The sequence below is a fragment of the Melopsittacus undulatus genome, chromosome 4 (assembly GCF_012275295.1).
Source record: "Melopsittacus undulatus isolate bMelUnd1 chromosome 4, bMelUnd1.mat.Z, whole genome shotgun sequence".
Taxonomy (NCBI): domain Eukaryota; kingdom Metazoa; phylum Chordata; class Aves; order Psittaciformes; family Psittaculidae; genus Melopsittacus; species Melopsittacus undulatus.
In genome coordinates this window covers 53,618,893-53,644,597 of record NC_047530.1, presented here as the reverse complement: position 1 = coordinate 53,644,597, position 25,705 = coordinate 53,618,893, and the positions used below count along the sequence as shown (strand labels likewise).

Below are 25,705 nucleotides of genomic sequence, written 5' to 3'. Positions count from 1 at the left end.
CTGTTATTGCAGGGCTCACAGCCCTTAAAGCATTTTATCTGCAAGCCCTAGTCCAGCCCACTGCACAGAAAAGCTCTTCAGACACTTGATAGGGATGGCTGGGACATAAGAATGTTGAGTGCTCTTGACGCCTTCCCACTCACCTGCTCCAATGCGGAGCTGAATGTTTTAGGGATCTCTTTGAGGAGCCAGTTGCTCTCCTGCTTGACTCGGAAATTCTCTTGGAATATTGCTGCTTTCCTGTCTGAGCTCCTCTTTTAAAGCCAGGTTTTCTTCCTATAAACAAAGACAAGACAGCAAAGTTCAGGTGCAACACAAAGGAATGCAAAATGCTCAGGATTATATGCCTACTAGGAAAATGGGAAAGACACCAATGACTTTCAAAGCTAGACTCTTGCTTTTCTTCCTGGCTATTGTTTTGGGGAGGCTTTAAGATTCCTTTTATCAGGAAATGGTTCCTGATAATTTCTAACAGAAATAAAACTGCTTTTATCCCTTTGCATTTCAGGCAGGTGAAGCTCTTCAGATGCTGCTGACTGAGTCCTGCTCAAGGGCAGCAGGAGTAGTTATAGTTTTGGGGGGTGAGGAGGAGCTGAGACATAACAGCTTGCTGGAAGTACTGGAGCAGAGCGAACAGCCATGATGAACCAGCCCTGTATGGTGTCTGCTGGTGATGGGGTGTCCTATCACTGCCACAGAGAGCTGCCAATAAACTGCTTCACCTTCTGGTGCAGCAGCACAAAGCTATATGTGGACTCATGTTCTGTTTTCCAGTGCTCTGCAATGCAGACATCCCCCGGGGTCCCAAAGTCACAGGATGAAAAACTCATCCTTCCTTTTGGCCCAGATCCTGAATAGACATGTGCACACACTTAGCGCTGAGCATGTGAGTAGCAACACCGATCTCTGTGGAGCAATCCACATGCTTGAGCCTCTGCACATTTGGGAGCGGGGGAGAGAAGGACACTTGGTTCTTTGGTTGCCTGTTTTACATACCACTGTTGGAGATCCCACCCAAGAGAGAGCTGTGCAGCAGCATGGTGCTCAACTATACAGCTATTTTTATGTCCGTTACTTGTGGCCTTGCTGAGACCTGCTACGAATTATCTGGGATATTACACCCCAGATGAGTCGAAACAACAGGTCCTGCTGCAGACTGTGTTTAGTGGGATGATTTAGTTACTGCTTTCCCCCACCCTGACTTCTTCCTTATTCCCATTAGTGACACGCTGGCTGAAGAGAAAAGTTATTCATGCTCTAGAAATGTAATATTTACTCAAAACAATTTTTATTTGGCTTGGCTTTCTCCCAGTGCCATAAAGTGATAGCCAACCCCAAGTGCTTACATAGACAACATGTGCATCTGAGTCATATTTATGATCCCAGTTATAAAAAGCACAGTCTTGTTGTTTGGTGCAATAGGATGGGACTGGAGGCATCAGCACGTCTTGAGCATAGCCTGTCTCTGGAATTTGCAGAAATTTGCCATGCTCCAAATTTAGAACTTGTGGGTGGAAGCTCAGGCAGGAGCCAGCTTTTTATACCATTACATCACAGGAATTGAGGGCTTCGTGCCAAAGGATCCAAGGAAATTAATAAAAAGCAGAGGCTGTCCAGCTGTTTGAATTTAAAGTCATGGCAGAGAGGTAATTATTAATAAAAGTGGATTTATTCAGAACACAGTAATCTCATTGCTTAAATTGAACATATCCCCTCTCTTTACTGCAGCTTACTATGCTGTTGGAACTTGTAAAGCTAATAGCAGGGAATTAACATCTGTAAGAGATAGGCCCAGTGAAGCTGAGATTGTTCTCGATAGAGGACATGCTTCAGTGATAACTTTCCAGCTAAGTAACTCTTAGCAGGCTCACACATTTGCCAGTGGCATCATTGCTCCCCTGGCTGGAGGAGGTGGCTGGAACGTGGCACGCATTTTTCCAGCTAAAACACACAAGATCTCAAATGGACAGCGATCAAAGCTGCATCCAGCTAATTTGAAGAGCAGTTCAGTTTGTTTGACCTCCCTAGGCTGGGGCAGCCAGTGTAAGCTCAAATGTCACAGCCTCCTGCGAGCTGATGGCAAAGCACTGGGGCCTGTTACCAAGAGGCATGGGGTGACCCAGCCAACCTTCCAGCCTGTGCATGTCCACAGCCCTGGCAGTGAAGGGCCTTGTGTGCAGAGTGTGGCTGTGGCATGGGTGAGGGCACTGTAAGTGCTGGGGTGGTGCTGCTACCTGTATCTGTTATGGTTATGCCCTGATAGTTTATGGAGTCGAGATATGCTAGATGCTGCTTTCTGCACCTCAAAGACACAGCACATGAGAGGCACCTTCCTAGCTCTGTATGAGCCTGCAGCCCCCAGCAGAGCAGATTCTACAGAATAAAAACATGGGTCTGCACACAGGAAAGGGTCATGGGGTCTAGGTGCTGAGGCTGTATGCCTGGGGGCTGAAGGGGCTGAACACAGACTTGCCACAAAACATACAACAGTGTCTATGGAAAAGGGGGTTCCCTAATGCTTAAACCACAGAAATGTTGGTATGCATCTTCACAGATTCACAGCTTATAATCCAGTCATGGGTATGCAAAAAGCTATGAATAATTCAAAATTTAGCTCTGGTTTTGCTAGAAGTGCCCTATTTCCATTGTACAGAGGTGGGAAGCAACTAAAACCTATTCACTGGAGTAATACTGACAGCAAAACAAACACTGGAATTTCCAAACTGATACTTCTGCACCCACAGATATCATGTCATGCTTGCAGATGTATTTCTTGCAGTGACGCATACTAAATAGCCTTATGCATCCACACGTCACCAGGACTGGCACAGCAAAGACTGGGACCTCCAATTCTCAACATCCACAGTTTTGGTCTAGGCAGCCACACATATACAGCATCCAATTCTCCAGGGAGAACAGACAAAAAAAACCCCTCAAACTAAGCCCAAACCCAAACCCCAAAACCACTTCAACCACATGTCCACAGGGTGACAGTTGCCACAGTAAGAAGATGACAGTTACTGGCAGGGAAAAGTAAGGGATAAATAGCAGAAATTAAGACTTCATTTCTTAAGCATGATGTTTTCACCTGCAACACAAGCCTGTGTATGCAGGGGGTGTTACACTTCTAACTGCTCTGCCTTCAAAAGGCTCTATTACTAGATAAACTTCTTGTACTTTACCGAGAAAAATGTGATGCCAACTGTTAATTTCTGCCAGAGAATCCACTGAGACCTCCTGACCCTGCTCAAGAAGTGTTTCAAAGCTATGTGGTTTTTATCCAGCATGCAGCTGATCATGCCAGACTGTGTATTTTAGTTTTGTGAATAGCTATGGGCACCTAAAGATTAAAAAAACCTCAGTTTTGTTAAATATCCCATTGATAGTTATGAGATTTCCTATAGAATGAATGACTCGCAGAGGTAACCTGAGGTGCTGCGGTGGGCAAGGAGAGCCTTCTACTGCTGATTCACTGTCAGAGGTGTGAGATGTCTTTCTGGGAACCTGGAACTGGACTGGCTCCTGGGGCCAGCCTGTCCACATGGCTGCACGCTGAAAGCACCTGACATGGCTCTGAAGCATTTCTGCACTTCAGTGAACAATGGCTTGAAGAGATCTTGAGGAGGGACAATACAGGCTTATTCCCTGACTGCTAAAAATACCTCCAATAAGGGACTTAAACGGGGAATGGTTTTAGTAATTGGATACCTTGAAGATAAATTTATTAAAAAAATATTATTAGAGACAGAAAGAAGCCCTAAAACACCAGAAAGCCCTAAAAATTAGAGACAGTTAGAAGCCCTAAACCACCAGATATTTGCCATGGTAAAAAGACTTGAGTGTCTCAAAGTAAGTTCAGTTTGGGGAGTGAAGTAGCTATTTTACCTGTAGTCTCATGCTGTTACTCCACAGGTTTTCAATGTATGCTCCATCTTGTGCTAGAGTGTATCTGCAACTGCATGCCACTGCTCTGCTGACATGTGGATAGAAGGTGGAAGAAAAAGGTCAGCAAGATGAGCAGTCTTAAGGGTACCATCATGCACTCCAGAAGCTGGAATGCCAGAGCCAAACAGTGGATACTCATTGTCCTCAGCCTTTCCTTTCAGATATTGCAGGATAGTAACTTCACTTCCTGGAGCACTGTGCTGGGCAAATAATTGTGATAAGCAAGTGATTCAATGGAAATAGATGAAACACTTCAAGCTATAACCCAGCAAGTTCCTAACCTGTGGCAAATCTCCAAGTCTTCCCGCTGAAGTCAGCAGCAATGCCTCCCACCCCATCTACAGTCATTAGAAATGCAGCAAGCATTTAACAATTTGGCAATGTTGCCCATTCTTACAACCAGGCAAGAGTCAGATTTCCAAAATGCTATTTCTGCTGCACAGAAACTTCCCAGAAGTCCCTTTGTCTCCAGCAGACAATCCCTTATTTCACTACTAGTTTTAGATGCAGCCAATCATCATCCTATTTAAAAGTCGTTCCCTTGGCCATCATCTTCCATCAGTGGTAGCAGTAAATACACTTGATCATTTAACTTACCTTCCACAGTCACAAAGCTAGACTAATGAGCTGGTTTATCTTCTGGCATGCAGGTTGTAAAACAACTCAAACTAGTAGCACAGAAATGAACACTAATATATAAAATATATAAAATATGGAGAAGGGTTTTATGAGAAGGTGGGTTTGTGGCTTCTTGTTCTGACTGTTTTCAGTGAGGTTCTTAAAAGTCTCAAACCCTGAAATTAAGGAACCTTAGTGGTGCCTTATTTCCCAGCAGTTTCTTTAAAAGATGAGTCATTCAGAAAGCATGGGAAGTATTCAAGTCATTGCTTTGATGTCCTTAATAGAAATTCTTGATGGATTTGAAATAAACGAGGAAAGTGCTTTTATTTCCTTTTGGAATGGCAGTCTGACATGACTGGTGCTGTTATACAACAGAGCGACCAAATAGCAATACACATGCTAACCCAGCAGCAGGCTGAGGAACTTGTCCTCCTAATCAGGTTTATAGCTGGATGCTAATGGACTTAGCAAACAAACACTCATGTTTGTTATAACAGAATGAACAGAATGTACCACAGAGAATATGACTCACTTTTCCATAGGATGCCTGTCTATTATCCCAGTTTGAATAATGAAATATTGCACCTCTCACAGTTTGTTTTACAGAGTTTTAATGAGTTCATCCCAATGAGCTGTAGCCCTGACACATAAAATCTGATTCATTTGCCTTGTGAAAATAAGCGTGCCTTTTGACAGGACACTCTGCTCTAGGTCCTACTAAATCAGCTGGAGAGGCCAGACTCACTCACAGGTGGTTTTAGTCTTGAGTGCTTTTTGAAAATGAAAATATGCAGTTAGCTTTCCCTTGGGTGACAGGCTGTCCTGCTACAGTCAAAGTATTCCTTCTCCTTCTCAGTACAGAGGTTGGCTTTTAAACTAAGTCTTGAAAACCATTTGTTTCTGTAAGAAAAGTGTTTGGTTTAAAGAAGAGTTTTGGAAAGGGGCATTTAAGAAATTATTACATTTTTATTTCAAAACATTCAAAACCAAACCAAAACAAAAAAGCTGCCTATTAACTCACAGGAAATCCTGATTAAAGTAGGTGTCCTTATAGGACCCTCCTGCAAGAAATTCAAATGAAGAGAAGGGGAGGGAAAGAGATTTTTAAGTAAACAAGCGAGAAGAGCCAGGGAAAACAAGAGCAAGGAGCAGTCTCAGGTGGCCAACTTGGCGGAGCAGGGCGTGAAGGAAGGAAGAGGCTGTGGGACAACGAACTGCTGGTGTTTTACAGTAGTCAGGGAGTCCCCAGAGGTTTTGACTTTAACCACAAGTTGCTTAACAATACTGTATGCTCCTTTTCTTTCACATCCAGCCCCAGCCATGTGGGTAAATTGCCCTTTGAGTCAAGAGGATGGATGCAGGTGCATGAGTGGTATTGTGGATGGTGCTGTTTGAGAGGAGGTCCAGCAGAGGGGATGTTTCACTGCCCCTAGAAATCACAGGAGTCACGACAGCTCCGGACCCAGGTCTTGGTCCCTGGACAGAGAGGGCTGTTGGGTAGATAACAAGTGAGGGACTAAGTGACTGTCCTGCAGACAGGGCAAGTTGCAGCTAGAAAAAAATTGTTGGTTTTGTTTGTTTCTTGTTTTTCCTGGAGCCAGTGGAGGTTGACAAGTGCCAGAAGAGAACGATGACATGGGAGAAATGGTGTGTTTGTCACTTCCCAGCATTGCATGCAGGAGAGCAGAGGATTCACTCGCAAAGGGGGAGATGTAAGCTGGCACTTCAGACATCAACTTCTTGTTGTGGCTATCTACCAAGCATTGACAGTTACTGCGAGAGACATACTTGATTCATGACTGTAGTGGATATTAACCTTGGCTAAGACTCTGCAAGTTATAAAACTGTTTCAAGTTAAGAAATGAAATACTCCCCAGGTTAAAGATTGCTCAGGTTATATCTCATCCTTACGAGAATTTCTAGCATGGACCTGCAAATCTGAAAGTTATTTACATACCCTTTTGCAGCCTGGAATGCTAGCTGCAATAATGGAGAAACTAACTGAATGACAGAAAAGCAAACCCTGAAATAGTTACCATTAACACCAGAAGGTTGGGGATGTGTTATCCTGTAGATTTCTGTGCTCAGTAGTGATGTGTCATCATAAAGAGCTTACATCTAATGGCTGAACAATGCTGTGCATGGTGTCACCTTCCCAAGGGCTAACTGTGCAACAGCTTCCCCAAACCGCTGAATTTCCACTGTTGAAGCAGTTAATTTAAAAAGAATCCTTATACAGCTGGGAATTATAACACTGTGCAAGAGCCTGTAATGCCAAGGACCTTCATTTAGAGGCACACCTATGTTTCTAGTGCTTTGGAAACTGGTCCTTTCCAAAAAATCTTTCTATAGATGCTAAAGCAAGAACAAATCTGGCCACAGCCCATTCACCATGAGTGATTGTATCTTAAAGGGACATTCCCTCTCATTAAAATTTCTAATTCTTCACATGTTTCTGGTTAAAAAACAAAACACAAAAGAACCAAACCTTGTGCCTATGTCAGTGTCTTAGCTGTATAAATTTAAACATTCCATTGTAAGCTAAGATTATCTTGCCTCTTGCCCACTGAGACATGTGGGTTTGGCTTTATGAGACTCCATAACTGGCCTGCTTGAACTCTGTCCAGCAAGTTTTCATCTAAATTGATTAGGACTTGGAACGTTATTTTCTTGGACAAATTGTGTTCTAATGAAGAGAACACTCCCTCACAGCTGTCCTGCCAGAAAGCCAAGATTTTTTCTGTCTAGAAATCATCCCAAAGTGACCCTTAGATAAAGTTCAGAGTCCATTTTAATTTTTTAATTAAGAAAAGGTTTGCTTAATTCCATTCCATACATTTCAGTGCTAAGCAGCTGACATACGATCGCCCCTAAAACTTTATTTTAAAGGATTTGGTTGTGATGTCAGATCTGACACAGACAATACATTTCTAAACACGGTTTACATTAATGCAAAGCATAAAGACTGCTTCAGCAGGAGAAGTCTCTCACCCAGATACCTGTAGATTGCATATAGAGTAAACTCAAGGCTCTGTTCTCCACACAATTAATTTAAACGTCGATGAAGACAAACAGGGGACAGCGCTCTAAAGCCTTACCCAGGCACCAAGAATTTCTATGATGCCTTTCCCTAGGAGTAAATGCAGCCACCCAGCAGGTTGCTTCATCAGCTCACCTTCAAGCCCAAGAGTGGACTGGCTGGGAAACCCTGTCCTTAATTAATGCTGGCCAAACGAAAGAAGGCATTTCTCCTTAAAAAAGGGCCCTGGCCACTTTAGTGTATAGATGGTCAGGATGGACACACCTTTTGTTTTTAGCATTGTGCTCCATAGTTTCCCAGATGTCCCAGCTGGAAACCTCAGTAAATGTTTCTGTTATGATTAACCTATCTGGAATTTTTATTCTATGACTATTCCCATGGTACACAAGGACGAGTTCATTCAATCCAGGGTACCCAGTGGACATCCATGATTACATAATTTCCTTATCTTGTAGCAAGAGTATTTCTAGGAACCAGGAGTACAATTTGAGGCAAGATCAGGTACTTTCTAGACTTGCAAAAGATGGTTCTGACCCATGCACCCATGTGGCAATAACACGCCTTCAGCATGGTTTCAGGATTGTGCTGGCACACAGCACTCAGAAATCATAGATGTTTGTTCACAGAAATTCAAAGGAAAGGTCTTCCAAGGAACAAGACTTCCCAACTCTTTAAATATCAGCTATATCTTCAACAAGACAGGGAACTGAGGCAAAGTGACTTATGCTCAATGTTGAATGGAATTTGACTCTTTCAACTCCTAGCAATGCTCATAGAAGAAAAGTAAATCACAAAAAATTGCTCAGCTACAGAAGTAATTAGCATTGTGGTATTGCTTGTGGAAAAGAGGTCTGACAGTAAGAATGGGAAACTTCCTTTGCTCTCAACAGACTCTGCTTGCTCATACTTGCAAGGCACATTGAGCTGCAGAAGTTTACCTGAAATCCCTCACAGAAAGATGATAGCTGCTGCAGTTATTCTCCAATGCCTTCCCTGAAAGCTGGTCCAGTAAAATCAACACGGTTAGTCAACTGCATGATTAGATAAGCTTATGCTGCTTTGGCAGACAGATTCAGATGGGAAAATATCACAGAACTCGGCTAGAGGCCATGTCATCTTTGCTTATGGACTAAGAAAACTGCTTACATTTGCAGCCATTGCTTTGAGCCCATTGTGGGTTTTTTTTTTCCTATGTGATCTTAAACCAACTCATTGGAACCTAAATATAATGACAGGGAATGAACAGGAACAAGATTTGCTACTGCTTTATTGCACTGTATTGTGCAGCCAGCTATTGTCTGAAAATGTGGTTATAATGGGCAATTTATACAGCATTAAACCCTCCTGAAAGCACACACAGAAACTGTGATATAATCATGCTTGGAGCTGTTATCCTTAAACACAAGCACGGGTTCAGTACTCAGTGGAGAGTGGCAAGCGAAGCTATGGGCCCAAGGCAAAACAATGACAAGATGCCAAGAAACATCCTCGCTAGCCTTTGCCAGAGTTTGTATTTTTAGAGTCATTGTGCAGTTTAATTAAGTTGGTAACATCCAGATGAGAAAGTGGAAAAAAATGTGAAGGCATAGGGAGATGAAATGCTAAAGCACTGAAAGATGTCACCTCCTCTGTGAAATGCTTACATTGTGAAATAGAAAGAGAAGACAGAACAAGTCATTTCAGGATACATCTGGAGTGAGAGATAAGACCAGAAGATTACAATCTTCTAGTAGTCTTCCACAAAACCTATTTATTTGCATTCTATATCATTCGGGCTGATTCTGAACACAAATCAACATGGCACTAAATGGAGAACAGACAAGATGATGAACTGCAGTCTAAGAAATAGGATTTTATTACATTGTGGCACTTTCAAGACCCTGAGAACTTGATCCACATGTTTCCTGAAGATACTAACAACACTCACAACAGTTGAAGGTTTGATCAAGCCTAAGTCATCACAGAGTCATGAAGTCTGAGATCAAGGATGTAAATGGGATTAAGAAAGCAGTAGAGAGAGCGAGCACAGAATTCAAGTCAACCTTTGTGACCACCCTTGGTGATCCCTGTGTGCTACCAAGCTGATCACAGGCTTTAAGTCTTTTTCAGTTGTATTCCAGCTTGTTACACACACTAAACTCCTCTCCTTGTTTGTCTGTTCTGCAGTGTTAGATGTGAGTAGTTTTGTGAAATTGAATGAAGCATTTAATCACAAAGCCAAAGCTGTTTAGATAGAGACAGACAAACTTCATTGTCCCATGGGGAGAAGTCCAGGAGGCCCAAGTTGCAAAAATCACATGAGTATTTCCTGCCTTCACCTTAGTTAACAACTCCTTTGGTAGGTCTCAAAATGCAGGTATCAAAACGAGAGAAAGAAGAGATCTACTACCAGTATTTTTGCCCCTCATCCGTGCAGAATGCAGAGGACTTTGCCCTAGCTTGTGCTTCTTCGCACGTGTGGCTGCCCTTGTCTTGCTGTATGACTCAAAGGCCCCTCTGTGCATGGGCAGACAGGTAGGAGACTGACAGCAAGACCAGACATTACATTACCTTTAACTCTTACGTACCCAGTAATTAATCAGCACCCTTTTCACAGAAGTCATGTGGACTGCCAGCATCTTGGAGCAACCCTGGCTTAGCAGCCTACTTGCATCTTGAATTTGTGCTGTGCTTAAATGACACATTTGCCCAGGGATTTGGTCTCCAAATGAAAAAAAAAGAAGAAAAAGTGCTGAATACCAAATACAAGCTCTCGGTAGTCAGTGTTTTGCAATATCCACCCTCGTTGAAGGACTGCAGCGGTGTACCCTCTGCCACTAAATGGAGGGACAGAAGGGTTACAGGAAAGGCACACTTGAACTCCCTGTAGCCAATACACAGTATTGTAGGGAAGGAGCCAAAATGTCAATGCTAAGGAAGAAAAACAAGGAACCAAAGGGAAATGGGAGTGGAGTAGAAACATCAGACTTATGGACAAATTAATGAAGCAGCAGTACTGGGAAACAGGAACAAGCTGTCAGAACTTCATTGCTTACAAGGGACGAAGAAAAAAATCATAATTTCTGATGCTTTTGATGGAAACAGAGTTATGCAAGACTGATATTGTTCACGCTGATTTCATTAGAACTCTGTCAGCACTTTCAAGCTTAATTGGTCTGGTATTTTACATTTGTAGAAATCTGTTATAAAACCGTGCTCTACACTAAAAATCAGTATCCTATAAATGGTCCCAGTTCTAGAAGGGTCACCTTTCTTGCACAGCAAGCTCTTGAGAATATCCCACTTATATATTACGATACCTGTAGCTGAAAAGATTACAAACTCATGCCACACTCCTTTCCCACAGAGTCCTCTCCCTGCAGTTTGTGGGAATCTGGGGTGTCAAAGGAATGCAGAGTCAAGCTTCCTGGCAGCAATCCCATAATGGAAATTATTTCACAGAGAATCAGTCCCCAATTCTGACACTTCTTGTCATATTAGGTTCAAATCTCTGCATTTGCTGAGCTGTAATGAGTGTGGAAAGGCAAGGACTGGACAGTGGACTTGCACCCCTTGTGAACATTACGGTTTCTGGGCTGCTTAGTAACAGAAACAGTTCTCTATGTAGAAAAAGCAGCTGCTCTGGATGTCAGCGACAGCCCATGGGTAGAGTATACCACAAACCTCAGCTACCATCATGCACAGCCCTATTCATCAGGTCCATCACAGCTCTAGCACTAACTTCTGAAGCTGTGGGATATGCCTTTCTTCTTGCCTGAATGGCCAGCCTGGAGTCACTAGTGAAATCAGTCTCTAGTGGCCTGCCTCAGGCAGTACTATAGATAAGATTCAAATAGAGGCAGCAAAATTCATATCACTAAGAGCAAACAACTAACTCCCAGAAAATCCCATGTTCTGTAATTGTTATTGCTTCATCAGTGACAGGAAAGAGCAGTGTTTTAAAATAGAAGGTCACTTAATTCAATTTCCCTTAAGGCGCAGAAAATAAGCTTCCACGAAGTGGTAGCAATTGTTCAACAATAACATGCTCTCCTGACTGAAAACTGGGTTAGGAATTTGTATTGTATTTTAACAAAACATAATTCCTAGCCCAGTTTCCTCCTCCTTGAGATAACCAGGAAGGTTCTACCTCAGTGATTACTGGGTTAGACTATGGGGGTCAGTTGACATGTAACCGATGTCCAGCTTCTTCACATTCCTACTTACTAGAGGCTGGTGGATCCATTCCAAGGCTTTAGACACACAAAGGCATTAAAGGACTTGGCTGTTTAAATACCTTTGTAGATGTGCATTCTTATCCTCTGTGCTGAGACTCAAGGTTCAAAACTGTATCAGCTCAGGTGAGGTCAGCTGCGCACAGGACCCACATCCTTGTCTTTCCTGGGTTACAGGGCACACAGAAACTAAACTGTTACTAAACAGGGTACTAAAAAAAAGGGAAAGAAAGGAGCAGTCAAAAAAACACATTTCAATGAGGTTTTTTTTACAAATTTTACAATGAGTTTTTTTTACACATTTTACCTCTTTCTGGTAATATGGAAAGTGTTAAGAACCAAGAGTCATGGATTTACGTGTGAAATATCTTTCTGAAAGTTTGTCATAAATGTGGCTCACACCACAGGGATGTCCACGTTTTCCAAGTTTGTGCAGCAGGAAGAATATTCCTTAGGGAATAAGGTCAAAATATTAGTATTCAACTGAATCAGTATGGGCCAAATTAATGAAGTTATTATTCCATCATAGACTTCCACACATGAAACCTGAGAAAGTGTTTGTATCAACAGCACATCAATCCATGGTGCTGGTCAAAGGAACAAAAAAACTAACCTTCAGTTTCAAAGCTTCATTTAACTTTGGCACAGAAAGGTCAACTTTTGTTTAAGCAATGCTTCTGAACAGATAATGTTAATTAAATGTTTGCATTCATATCACAGTGAAATAAATTTGCTTTCCATAAAAACACTGCACATCTGGAACGAAACACAAAATTGCAGGGGGGGGCAGACACTAATAAGTAATAGTTCAATCCCATGGACCTTTTCAAAGCTAAAAGCAAGGAGAGGGAAAATGCTTGCCTTCTCCCAACTCTGTGTACATCTGTCTCTAAGCTTCTTTTCATTCTCCAGGGATTTGCAAAACTATATTTTTTAATATTAATTTTTCTTCTACTCTAATGCTGCTTAAAACTCCTTCTCCAAGCCTAAGAATGACGTAGCTACTGAACACAAATATAATCAGTAAAACAGAATCTTGTAGCAGAACTTGGTAAGTCAAATGCCAAGTTAGCCCTGATATGGAGCAAAGCAGCTAAATCATCCATCCAGACGGGAAATGTTGACAGTCCCTTAACTGCAGTGGTTTTAGTTGCAATACAGAGAGGTGCACAATTTGGCTTTGTTAAATAGACATCATGGAACTATTTATTCTGTCCACAAGTTGAACAGGAAGTTTATTAAACTTGCATCTTGCTGAACATATCACCTGCTGCTGTGTTTCATATTGGAATGCAAAATTGGACGGTCCCTTTCTGTACTGACGTAATGTACTGCCATGAGGAGGATTTCTCTTCCAGCCTAAGACCTATTTCTTTGACCCCAGGAGCACGCTGGATGTTGTGCATCCAATTCCTGACAGGAATGCTTCATTTTGCTCTTGAGCAACCACTTCTGAGCAAGCCAGGAGCAGAATCCAGCTTTTCTTGGCTGGGAGAATTGGGATGTCCCAAAATGGGGCTTTTTAACAGATGAGTGAAAAAACAGAGAGCCCAGAGGACCATCCATCTCCAAAGAAAATCATACAATCAACAAGGAAAAATTCCTCTTTTTAAGTTGGACTTTCTACGATGGTAAAACAGCTGTGTGCTGTTGGGCTTAGCTCCGCTCCAGCATACCCCTGAATATCCATTTGACTGTCTCAACAAAGGCCCCAGGGACAGAGCAGGGCTCCTGGGTCTACCTCCGACAGATGCGAAAACAAATCCAATTTAAACATGCCCTAGATTTTTTGTGGGAGACTGTCATGGTTGAACAACTCCTCCTTGCAGCAGACCTTCCTGCCACCCCAGCATACCATCGCTCTCCCTCCCATGGGCTGGACAATTCCCTTCTGTCAGGCTTGGCAAGGCTGTGGCTTCCTCCCCTGCCAAAGAGGAGGGTTGCAGCCAGCACGACTGCTGGGGATGTGCTTGTTGCTGCCATCAACGCATGTGCTCTGGCAGGCTGCAAACATGGTGATGCTTCCTGTGCAGGAGAGCTCTTGCCTTCCCCCAGGATGTGGAGTTCTGGTGCAGGATGTTAGTGAAGTGCAGGCTGATGGTTGGGAGTACAGCATTATATTCACCTGAAAGGCCCCATAAGGATGAAAATGGGAGTGATGACCTAGCATTTCAGACTTCACCTGCTGAACCACTAAGTCCCCCTGCAAATGCATCAGAGAGAACAAGAATTCTGGACTTGTTGAATGCAAGTCCAGAGGATGGCCACAAAGATCATCAGAGAGGCTGGTGCACCTCTCCTATGAAGACAGGCTGAGAGAGTCGGGCATGCTCGGTAAAGGAGAAGAGAAGGTTCTGATGATACCTTAGAACAGCCTTCCAGTACCTAAAGGAGACCAACAAGAAATTCATAAGGGCATTTAGGGACAGGACAAGGGGAAATGGTTTTAAGCTGAAAGAGAGTAGATTCAGGTTAGGTACAAGGAAGAAATTAGTCACTATGAGGGTGGTGAGGCACTGGAACAGGTTGCTCTGAGAAGTTGTGGATGCCACATCCCTGGCAGTGTTCAAGGCCAGGCTGAACAGGACTTGGGGCAACCTGCTGTAGTGGAACGGGTCCATGCCCATGGCAGGGGGGTCAGAACTAGATGAGCTTTAGGCTCCCTTGCAACCTGAAGCATGCTGTGATTCTATGAGTAATTTTTGTGGTTTCTCTTGTCTGTGAAGTGAGCTCTTGAGCAATAACAAACCAATAAAAGCTGTGGGGCAGAATTGATTGTTCCCCACTGTATTTGCCCTCCAGAAATAATTTACAGTTCAACATCAATTCCAAGTAATTCCTCTTCACCCTGATGAAAGTTTTCATTTAACAGCAAATCGTGTTGTTTGCAGACCTCTCTTAATACCCTGCAATGTACACCTATTTTGCTTCTTTTTTCATTTAGCCAGTGAACAACCTCTCAAAGCACATAGTTAAAAAAAGGTCATTTATTTTCAGTGATAATAGTACAAAATACACTAAGTGTTTTGTCCAAAGAATTGCTCCCAAATTCACTGCAGGCCAACTGGATTCATAAACTGTCCACAGATAACTGAACACATTTAAAGTAGGAAACATTCTCTCCTCTGTTTCTGCTATTTTTTTCAAAATCAGATGACAAATACAAACTCAGCATGATGTATCATTTTACAAATGGTAAAGGCCCTTCTCTGACACTACACTCTTCATAGCAGGCTGCAGAAGGTAACTTAAGATGCAGGCATTTATCAAAATATGAACAGAGACACACTCATCCAAAGCACACCAATCTTTTTGGCCTGTTCTGAACAGAGAAACTTTAACAGCTATAAATATTTCAAGCAGGCTGGATATCTCTTGAGATGAAGAATTACATCTTTTCACTTCTAGCTTAATGCAGCAGGAGCAGGCAAATCCCAGCATACGTACAGGCATGTGAACCAAACTGCCATCCCTCAACATGCCTTTGTGGCCTAATGCTATCATGATTGTTCGTTCTGTTTACACATCTTGCTTGCTTGCTTGGCTTTGCATGTTACTGAACCTCGGCATCACCTCCATGAATTACCACAAAACACAGGGTGGCAGGAACCTCTGGATTGTTACCCAGCCCAACCTCTTACTCAAAGCAGACCAATCACCAGTGCCAGAGCAGACCTGCAGGTTCATCTGCTGTCCCACCCATGAGGAAGTTTTGGCACAGAAAAACACAGCAACATTCAAACTACAATGCTGCCTGACCCAGCATCTCCTTCAGGGACCACCTGAGTCTTTACAGTGGGTAGGAATTGCCTCCTGTGAAGAGCAGAGTGGGGAATGAAGGTACTCAGCTACATAGCAGGTAGTACTGTTTCACCAAGCCTGAACAACATTCTGAACTTTTACAGACTGTAAAAATGACCAGATTCCAAGCTTTGAGACAAGGAGGAAAGCTAACTATACACTGTATTTACATCTTCTTTGGACTTCCCTATCTGTACATGAAAGCTGAAAACATGTAGTACAAAGCAGAGAGGAACTTAAAGCATGCATGCTTATTTAAACAGGCTTCCATCATTCTTGTTCAAAGTAAGTGCACAACAGATATAAAGTTTTAGTGTCACAGGAATTCTTCTTTTCTACAGTGTTTTTTAAATTGTTATTTTGCCTGTTCCCTTTTCAGATAATTAACATTCATGTGTATATATAACATACGTTTAAAGGACAAGGACTAGTAGGGTAAGACAGCATAGGTCACCAGTCCTGATGTGTTCACCCAGCCACTGAGATCCCCCGTACAAGAGCAAGCAGAACCGGTATCATCTATTATGTTAACACTTCTCAACATGTTCCTCATGCATGCCTGCAAGAGGCCAACCAAAAAGGATGTCCCCCGAGGCAGCCTCTTGGGCAGGCCAGGTGCTAAGGAACACATCTGAATATCTGACACCCTCATTTTGCTCTAAAGATTTTGCATTAGTTATAAAGCCCTATGCATTCTGTTCATTTGCAGGGTGAAAAGGCTCCTACTGTAAAAATGTAGATATTTTCTGCAGGTTCCCTGAAGTTCAGTGAGCTGTTCTTGCTAGCAACATGTCCACTTGAGCTGCAAAAACTTCCTGGCAAAGTCTTTAACAGAGGAGTCAGTACTTGTCAGGCCATGCAGAGAGCTCTAGAGCTCCCTTCTCAGCAAGCCTTACACCTTGCTTACGACTCCTGTGGCTTTGCACATGCCTGCAACTACATGCCCCAGAACCATATGCTACTTTAAAAAGGCAAAAGAATCTTTTTCTTTTCTGAGTTTGAACTTTGGCTTTATTTTGAAACCTTCCCCTTTTTTCCTGACTCATGCAGCTCATAAAGGAACACCTCCCTCAGGCCAAAAGCATGGAAGATGCTTGTGATGATCTGCCAAGGTTTTAACAAGGGCATCCTTAGCACCTCGAAGCTGCACATCAGTGGAATGTGGTCCATATTAATAACACTTCAACTTCTCTCAACATGCTCAGAGACAGTCTTGATGCCAACCCACAGGGTCCCGAGGCAGAATGACAGCATCCACATAGGCTATTAACCTGAAAGACAAACGTTTGCATTTTTTTGCTAATCCCCTCAAGTTCTCAGTATTTCGGAATCTCTTTCCTCATAGTCGCACTCACAAGACCATGGAATTACTTATTTTAGTCTGAAAGAGGCTAGTCATGTGCTGGCATTAATTGTGAGAACTGTCATTTATTACCATAGCACTACTGGTATATACCACACTTATTAGACTTACAAACGAAAGGCTTTGCTCAGGAAATTGCTCAGACACATGCAAAAACTCTCTAAGGAAGAACCCTGCTGGGATGTAGGTGTGAATCATTCCCAGTAGGCCCAGTAAGCATTTCTCTGCACATCCAGGAGTTAGCCTGGCAGTTATGGGCCCTGCCCTTCCACCCTAGCCCTGTTGTGGGGCAAGGCAAGGAGTGGAGCATTTAACCCAGTGTTACAAAGCTGTCATCCACATTTAAAATCTTGTACTAACATTCAAGCTGCAGGAGTGCAGACCAATCATTGCAGAAAGTGGGACAGGTCTTACGGTCTTTTCTACGGTAAAAAACACTACAGCAACAAGAGAGATCAAGAACATCTTGATTTGAACATATGCCTTTGAATTACTTAATCGGAAAAAATATAATGGGCAACAGGGATTTAAACCAACCACATTACCAAGGCAATTTCATACGAGTCTGATCGGAAGATGTTGCAACAAGGTACTATTATGCATTGTTTATGTTTCCAAAATGGCAAAATCAGAGAGCAGAACAAATGAAACTAAAATGCCAGGCTGCTCCATATAGTTTCTACACCTCAGCAAATCAAAGTCAAACCAAAATCCTGAAACTTCCCCACATCATCTTCTCCCCTCTAACAAGAGAGGAAATAGATAAAGTGCTGTTAAAAGACTAACTTTTAGCATTACTTGTTAAGAACACAGTGGTGAAACTCCTTGTGCCTGGAGAAGAAAGCTGACAGGAAGGTGAAGAAAATACCAGCAATACTGAGAGAAAGAACAGCAAGAAAGCAAATGTAGTATTACGAACTTGCTGCCAAGTGGAGGCAGATCTTTTCCTTGTTGACATGACACAGACTTTACTCTTGGGCTAGGTGTGCTGTACAGGAAAGAGCTGGGATCCCCCCCAGCTGCTTCACTGGTCTGGGTCTGGTTAATCTCTACCAGAAACACACTTGCCAACCCTCTCCCTTTTCCAACCATCATAAGTATCAAGGTTAAAGATCAAAATCTGAAAACAAAACATGTTGAAAGATTTGCCTGCTCTGAAAGTGAGAAGAAAGCATGTGTAACTATACAGACTGCATGCTTTTCAGTATGGGCCTGCTGGATTATCAGGCTTTACATGATAGCTTTCATCAGGGGATCACACACCACAGTGCAAACAAGCCACATGTTAACCCTGTGAGGCAGGAATACATCAAGATTTTCTGTATTTCACTGAGTAGCAGACTGAAGAACTAAGAAGTATAGGGATTTGTGCAAGGTCATATAGAAGCAGCAGAACTGTAAAAGGAGCCTCTGATCAAAATAACATGGATGCATAGGAAAAAGTCCAAACTCCACAGTTTGTCTAATTCTCATGGGACCACAAGCCCTAAGATTTCACTAGGTCAAATAAGCCACAGTCTGCTCAAGGATATACATTCCTTTTTTATCATGTAACCACCATGTGACCCTGACAAAAAGTTCAGGGATTTCTTTTCTCTAATATAGTCTCTTACTGCTTTTTTAAGGGGAGGAAAAAAAAAGGAAACGAGACCCAGGTGAGCCTACAACAACAAAACAATCACTCCAGCCTCGCTTCATTTCATTTGCAAATAATACCAGTATTTGTTCTGGTATACACTTTTTATATATATTGTATAGGTATATACTTTATATATACTTTTATGTTCTGGAATAATAATAACCTATGTCCTGAGAACAGCAAAAGCAAGAATATCACATTAGAAGATAACTATTTTGCTGGTCATGTATCAAGAAGTAGCTACTCTAGCACAGACTGGGATTATCCCATGTAGGAAAAGGAAAGCAGATCTTGGAGTTGAACATACTGTGGGGCAGAGGCCCAGTCACAGGAGGACCTTTAGTCACGATCCCCATGCACCCATGTTACCACAGAGCTGTGCATCACCATGAACAGCAGCAGCATTACACTTTCCTTTCTAGGCCATAAAGGAGGACGTGGGGAGATGCAAGAGCAGGTCCTGTTATTGGTTCTAGAAATACAGCAAGATAAAAACCACGGCTGTGTAGCACTGCAGAACAAAAATAAGCTAGGCATTCCACAAAGCTATTCAACATGTCTATTAACACTACTAGTAGGTGACAGCTTCTACCTTTTGCAGTCACAGGCACCAGTAAATGCTATGAATTTGGTGATTCAACATTTTAGTGAAGCGTAAACGAATTATAATCTCTGCTAGGAACAAACAGTCATGAAATCTGAACTCAACAGAGATACTTTCCATAACTCAGAACTGGAGAGGGTGTGCTTACAAATTTTGCAGGGAACTTCTATCAGGCTTTGGAGAAACTTATGGGAACTTCAGCCCTCTCATGTGCAGCAGACATACTTTTTAGGAGCTTCATTGTTCTTAAACAGAAAACATTATAACCAGTTTTAAAAATGCAAGTTTAAAGCTAGCAGGCATTCTTACACTGTGTGCAGAACACTAGATTCTCACTCATTTCCCAGTGGGCTTGAAGACTGCAGCCAAGAGGATATGAATGCCAAAGAGATGCCTCCCTGAGACTTGTAAGAGCCCTTCTTGCTTTTTTAAACCTGAGAAGACCTTTGCTCCAGAGCTTTGCAGTGTGGAATTCCCAGAAATGTGAGCATACAAAGGAAAAAACCAATCCCTGAAGAGCTAACCTCATTAATAACCTGCTTCTCCCCACTTAAAGCTGGTTCAGATAGAAACACTGACTCTCAAACCCAGGAAACTTTGAGTATGAAATTGTAACGCCCAAATAGGCATGGCAGAGCTCCCAGTGATTTCACACTGCCACTTCTCAAGTTACAGAATCTGGAGCTGGCTTTAGAAGTGGCATCAACCAAACCTCCAAATCCAAATACTGAGATATCCTCAAAGTCTAGACCCAAATGTTGTGACTTTTCCCATTAGCATCAACACCTGAACGTTTCAAGGAGGAAAAGCTGTTCCTGGTCCACTTGGGTGACAAAACACACACACACACGATGGAAAGGTCAGATACTGAGAGTTCATTTTGTGCTTTTATCATGCTTTAGGAGACATGGGTGGATGAAGAACTAACTGCTGCCAATAGAAATATTGTTTCTTATTCACAGGGACATGCAGCAGCAAAACCAAAATTACTCAGAACAAATAGCACTGAAATTACTCAGGTCAAGGACAGTGGAGCCAAGGACACCCAAGAAGGGTGGAACACAGGTACCTTACATCATTTTGACATGTTAAAGGGACTGTTAGGGTTTAACTCTCCTGGTCTCATGAAGAGAGAGACAGTGGTGTGAGAAATCTCTCTTCTTCCTTTCCTGTCCTTGAATTCTTTGAAGGAAGCAATCAAGAACTCCAATTACAGAGAGGCTTTTCATGCTGAGAAGGGCTCCACAAAACAGCCTGCTGGCAAAGCACACAGCAAGAGCAGAACTTACAGCAGCTGCAAGTGCAGCCACCACTGCAAAGTAGTGGGTTACATCCACCCACCAAGCATGAAACTAATTGGACTTTTTGGTGTGACAGTAGCTGTAACTGTGAGCCAGGGATGTTGGACCAAAATACGGCACACTTCTGAACTCACCCAAGCATAACTTTGCCTGTTATATCAACATCACAGCTCAAACAATGTATATGTAGTGTGCATAGAGACATAAAAACTCATTTCAAACTGCTGTCCCAAGCAATGACGGAAATGATCCCTATCAAGGCCCCAGAAGTCGACTCGGATTTCTGGTCAGGTTTTGCAGGCTGTGCTGAACCTGGTAGCACAGGTACAGGAAGAGCTGTTACAAAACCCCCTTGGGGATTACAGGTTAGGTCTCCTGCTCTGGCAGCAAATCATTTGTTAGATTACATAACTGCACCTGGATCCATCTCTGCTGAGCCCATTTATGGAGTAAGTGAGCAGCCTTACATGCCTGGTCCAACACCACTCTCTCACCACAGCCCCATGGCATGGTGCTGTTGCCCTGCTGCTGTCAGGCAGGGATCAACACAGCACCCTGAGGACAAATAACTGGGTACCTCCCACTGCGTTGCCTCTGCCCTTCACTGGGGCACCTGCAAAACCATTTCCAGGGCGGCACCAGCACAAGTAATGCTGTGTGACAGCAGGTCAGGGGGCTGCTAGCCCCTCTCCAATGCTGGTGGTTCATACCTCGATGGGCCTCCAGCCTGGCCAGTGCTGCTACCCCTCTGCCTCTGACAGTTTGCTGCAAAGCAAAGCATACACAAAGCCAGATAGTTCACAATCCCAGATTAGAAGGTGTCACCAGTTAATATCACCTGATGACATTGTTTAGCTAAAGATTATGTTTTTTTTAAAGACATGTTTATAGCAGTCATTTGATAGAATAATCACAGCACTTAACGTTGGCTTTCATCTGCCTCATGTGACTCACTTCTTCCATATCCTAGCGCTCAGCTGTGATTGCTGTAGTGGTTCAGCTATCTCCACTAGCGCTAGAAGCAGGCTTGTGCCACCAAGCTCAGGTCTGGATCAGAAGTGCTGGGAGTCTGCGGGAGTTCAGATCAGGAGGTGCCGCAGGGAGGCTGACTCTTATCTCTGCAGACGGCTCTTCTGTGTGTCTGCCAGCTGTAAAGGGACAGAGGCAATCTGGGGTTTGAAAGGTAGATTTGGCTTTAGTCTCATCTCTAAATAAGTATGTTTAGAGATACCTTTATTTTACAGATACAGATAGCTCTAAACATAATCTATTAAGAGATAGCTTTATATATCCACATAAATATACACAAGGTTTTGAAAGTTTCTCATTTTGAAAGCTTCCCCTCTCTATCAATGGGGGAAAATCCCCTTATTCTGGAAATACCAAAAACTCCTGCATGAGTCTGAAAGAAACATTTCTGCCTCCATGACCTTGAAGGCACCGGCAGAGCCCTTGAGGAGGTATTTGCCAGGCACCAGGGGCTGGTGGTGCAGACCAGAGGCAACCGCAGCACCTCTGGCTCAGCCCTAGCATGGAGGAACCCAGGGGGGCTGACAAAGCCCTCGTGCCTCCTGGCCCCAGTATGAGAGGCTGGCACAGTAGCTGCATTGAGCAACGTAAAGGTGGTGGGGAAATAACTTCAGTTTTCTGTAGCATTTCATCATGTTACATATTTTTGCAAAAGCCAATCTAAAAACTCCTGGCTTTTTCCAGTGGCATTAGAAGTATATCTAAACATCCAGATTTCCAGCAACACTCCTTGAATTCACTTTCTTGCCAATTGTCAGGATAAACTGGCCATACATGATTTGACAATTTTTATGGAAATTTGGCCCAAATAATTTTTAACTACTTAATACAGATCATATTTATTATCACCATCAGTGGAAAATATTCTCCTTTTCTTGCATTGTAAGCAGTGGGAATATAATTAATTCATTCTGCAGTTATACAAATATGTAAATCCATCACAAACACAGCACTGAATGCATTTTCTCAAATTCCTATGCTGTTTGCAGCTTTGTTTCTGGCAGCACCAATATCCTTCTGCTGATGATCAGATTGCCCTTTGGCCCTAGAATAATTCCTGGAATAAACCTTGCTCTTGTGACATACTAACCCATATGGCAATAGGGAACTATTTTTATTGCTGGAGTTCGTTTGTCCCTCAAACATGCACACATTTTGATTTCACATTTGATGCATCTCACAAGCTATCCTAAAGTTTGATGCTATTCATCATCCCACTGCAGCTTCAACACTCCAGTCAGAAGAAATTCCATTAAGCACTAGGGGTCGGTCAACTGTCTTAGAAACATAAAACAATTTACTAAAATATACATTTAATGAGACTTAAGGGAGAGAAAGGATCACATGCACAAATTACAGTTTTAGGAATCAGACTTAAACCTATAACAGATAAAGTCTGAAGTATGATCACTGTGTGACAAATCCTTAATATAACCCTGTGCCTGGATTCTATCAGCAGACTGTATAATCTACACTTTATAATCTTTTAGGAGTTATCTGTAGCTGTAATTTACCATGCAGCAATCAGAAAAAAATTCTACTTAAACAGCAACAACAAAACACACATACAAATACCTCAAACCCCCCAAAGCTGCTTGTGAATTCAAAGTTTGTTGCTGCTACTTGTGATTTTTCTGCAGTTGTGCACAGGCGAGATGGGAGTTCAGTTTCCTTCCAGCAAAGCTGGAGGCTGGTCTCACCCCACATTCCTTTCGTTTCCCAGCAATCCGTATAGTTTTTGCCAGGCATGTCACAGCACTGCCATCATCCCAACCAGATGTCACCTCATGTCATCACCAGTCACACCATGCCAATGGGCCAGCTGGGACCTTCTTTTGCAGACCCAGTCATCAGGATCTTCCAATTGCCATGTTGCATTCCCCATCCCACCAAGGGCAAGCAGTCATGGCTCATGCCCCTGTCCAAGGCAGTACCCAGACCTTTGTTTTCCCTGTTCTGGGGAGAACACATCTGAGCTACACCCACTGTAAGGAACAAATGTGAAGAAGGAGCTATCCAGCTCTTAGTGCCAATGGTGGCCAACAGGACAGAACAGAGCCCCAGGTGACCTGAGTGCTTGCAGAAACCTTACTGCTCCCTGAGTTGAAACGTACTTCCAATAAAACCCATACCAGCCCTTTGTGGGTGTTACAGAAGAAAACTGTTCCTGCCACAGGTGGTTAAGGAGTCAAACGGCACCAGCATAACACTGAAACTCTCAACCTTTCTACGTTCAGCTAGAGAAGAAATGCTCTGAAGACCATGGTGCTGATCAGCTAAACAAGATGCACCACAGAACTGAAGATGGAAATGTTTCTGATGTGTCAGAGTTACTCTTGCCCTTCCAGCAGCCTGTTTCCAGGCAGTCTACAAGGGCTGCTGTACTGATCTACGCTATCCCCACCTTCTTTTTTAACAAAAGGCAGCATCTCTCACTCCAAGTAGAGTCCATGCTGGAAAAAGCAAGGCTCTCTGGATGGCCCTTAATAATGATCAGGAAAGACCACTTTTACTTGCTCAGTTCTGGCATGTGCCATCTGGCTGCTTACACCATCTTCCTTTTAACACTCTCTTCCCCTCCACCCTTCATGGTCACCTAGCTGAAGACTGCACCAACTGACAGAACAGAAATGGAAGCTCTAACTGTAGCAGCAAAGAAACAGCCAAGGATTAAATAAATCAGCCAGAGACTGCAAAAATACAAATGATTGAAGGCACGGCTAAGGTTCCGCATAGCTCCTTCTGGACTGTTGGGTCACTTAACTGTTGTGCAATTCGTGCTGACTGCAGTTGTTGGGAAAGGTAAAAGAGGCATAAAATAAGAGCAACCTTAAGGAAATCTAATTTAGGGAAGAGAATTGCACAGCAGTGCAGTTCTCTCAAAGTGACTCATGAGGGATGATACCATTCAGAGCCAGTAGTGTCCTTCCACTCCAGTACAACAGCTTTGTTTGTGTGATGCCTTTTGGAAAAGAGATACCTGCGTAAGTAAGGACAGGCAGTACCAATGTGCAAACAAACACCACCTTGCCCCTGCATGTATCATTGTTTTTCCCTTGCCACAACACACTCTGTAAGAACAGATGTGGACGTCAGTTTGATTTGCACTGACTGTTTCTAGACACCTCTCCTCTAGGTAGACTGATGCCCCTCATTCTTCAGAGCCAAAAGGTTTTGGAAATGCCGTGCTGTCTCCAAGACTGGGAAGAACCAGAAAACTAAAACAAAGGGGGAAGGGGGAGCAACCGAAGCTCTTTGTTCCATTTGGCATGAAAGCATCATTCTTACAATAGCTCGTTTTCTCCTTCCCCCCAACAGCTGACAACTCATGGCAACTAAGGACAGGGCTGCTATTGTCGTTAAGCAAATACTTGTCCAATCTATGTAGGAAAAAGAAGAGCTCCAGAGATGACGACATGTTTAAAATGCTTGCAATGGCATCCCAGGAGGCAAATAAAGAGACAGAGCAGTGGAGAAAAGGGTTCCTGAAGTAAAAACAGGGGACAGAGAAGTGGCCTTACAGACACAGCTGCTGCAGAAACTGAAGACTCAGCCTACTTCATCCAGCTAGGCACTCAGGCTATAGGAGTCCACCACAGATTGCCAGCTGAAGCCTGGGCATCCTCTGCAAGCCCCTGCTTCTGCAACCATCCTCTTCCGAGGCACGTCTTGTGCTGCTGCCTGACCTCCACTATCATGCATTTCTGCGTAGCAAAGCAATGGCAAAAAGAATTCTGAGTGCTGGGAGAGCCCTTTTGCCAGCTTCTACCAGCAGGACATCTTAGCATTCAATGACCAGTGTGCACTGAGGACACATACTTATGATCTTCCACAGATAATGTCTTTAGAAAAAACACAAACAGCCAGGCAAACAAACAACTCACCACACACCCACACAAAATGTGTTTATTATTAGAAATCTTTCTCCACAAAGCATTAACCCTCCCCCATATAAAATGTTTTTACATGTTCACCACTCCAGCCACACGCTTAAGTGGAGGATGGAGGCTATACGTCACAACATTAACATGTGGGATGAGTTCCAAACAAAGCACAACACACATTTTTCCATGAGCAGTCCTAATCCTCAAAGCAGGAGCATGAGCAACTATAGTCCAGTTGAGGCAGTGTTTGTTTAGTGTTTTGAA

At 43.1% G+C, this 25,705-nt stretch overlaps 1 long non-coding RNA gene across 2 annotated transcripts in view; it reads right to left on the bottom strand.

Moving 5' to 3' along the window:
- The window catches only part of LOC115947175 (uncharacterized), a 32,448-nt gene extending 7,125 nt beyond the window's left edge, over positions 1-25,323 (bottom strand). For both annotated transcript variants that reach the window (XR_004549531.1, XR_004549530.1), the window contains exons 1-4: positions 25,079-25,323; positions 21,483-21,676; positions 3,886-3,973; positions 144-276 (exon numbers count right to left, since the gene is read on the bottom strand). This is a non-coding gene — a long non-coding RNA (uncharacterized lncRNA). The remainder of the gene's footprint in view (positions 1-143; positions 277-3,885; positions 3,974-21,482; positions 21,677-25,078) is intronic.
- Positions 25,324-25,705: the final 382 nt, after the last annotated feature.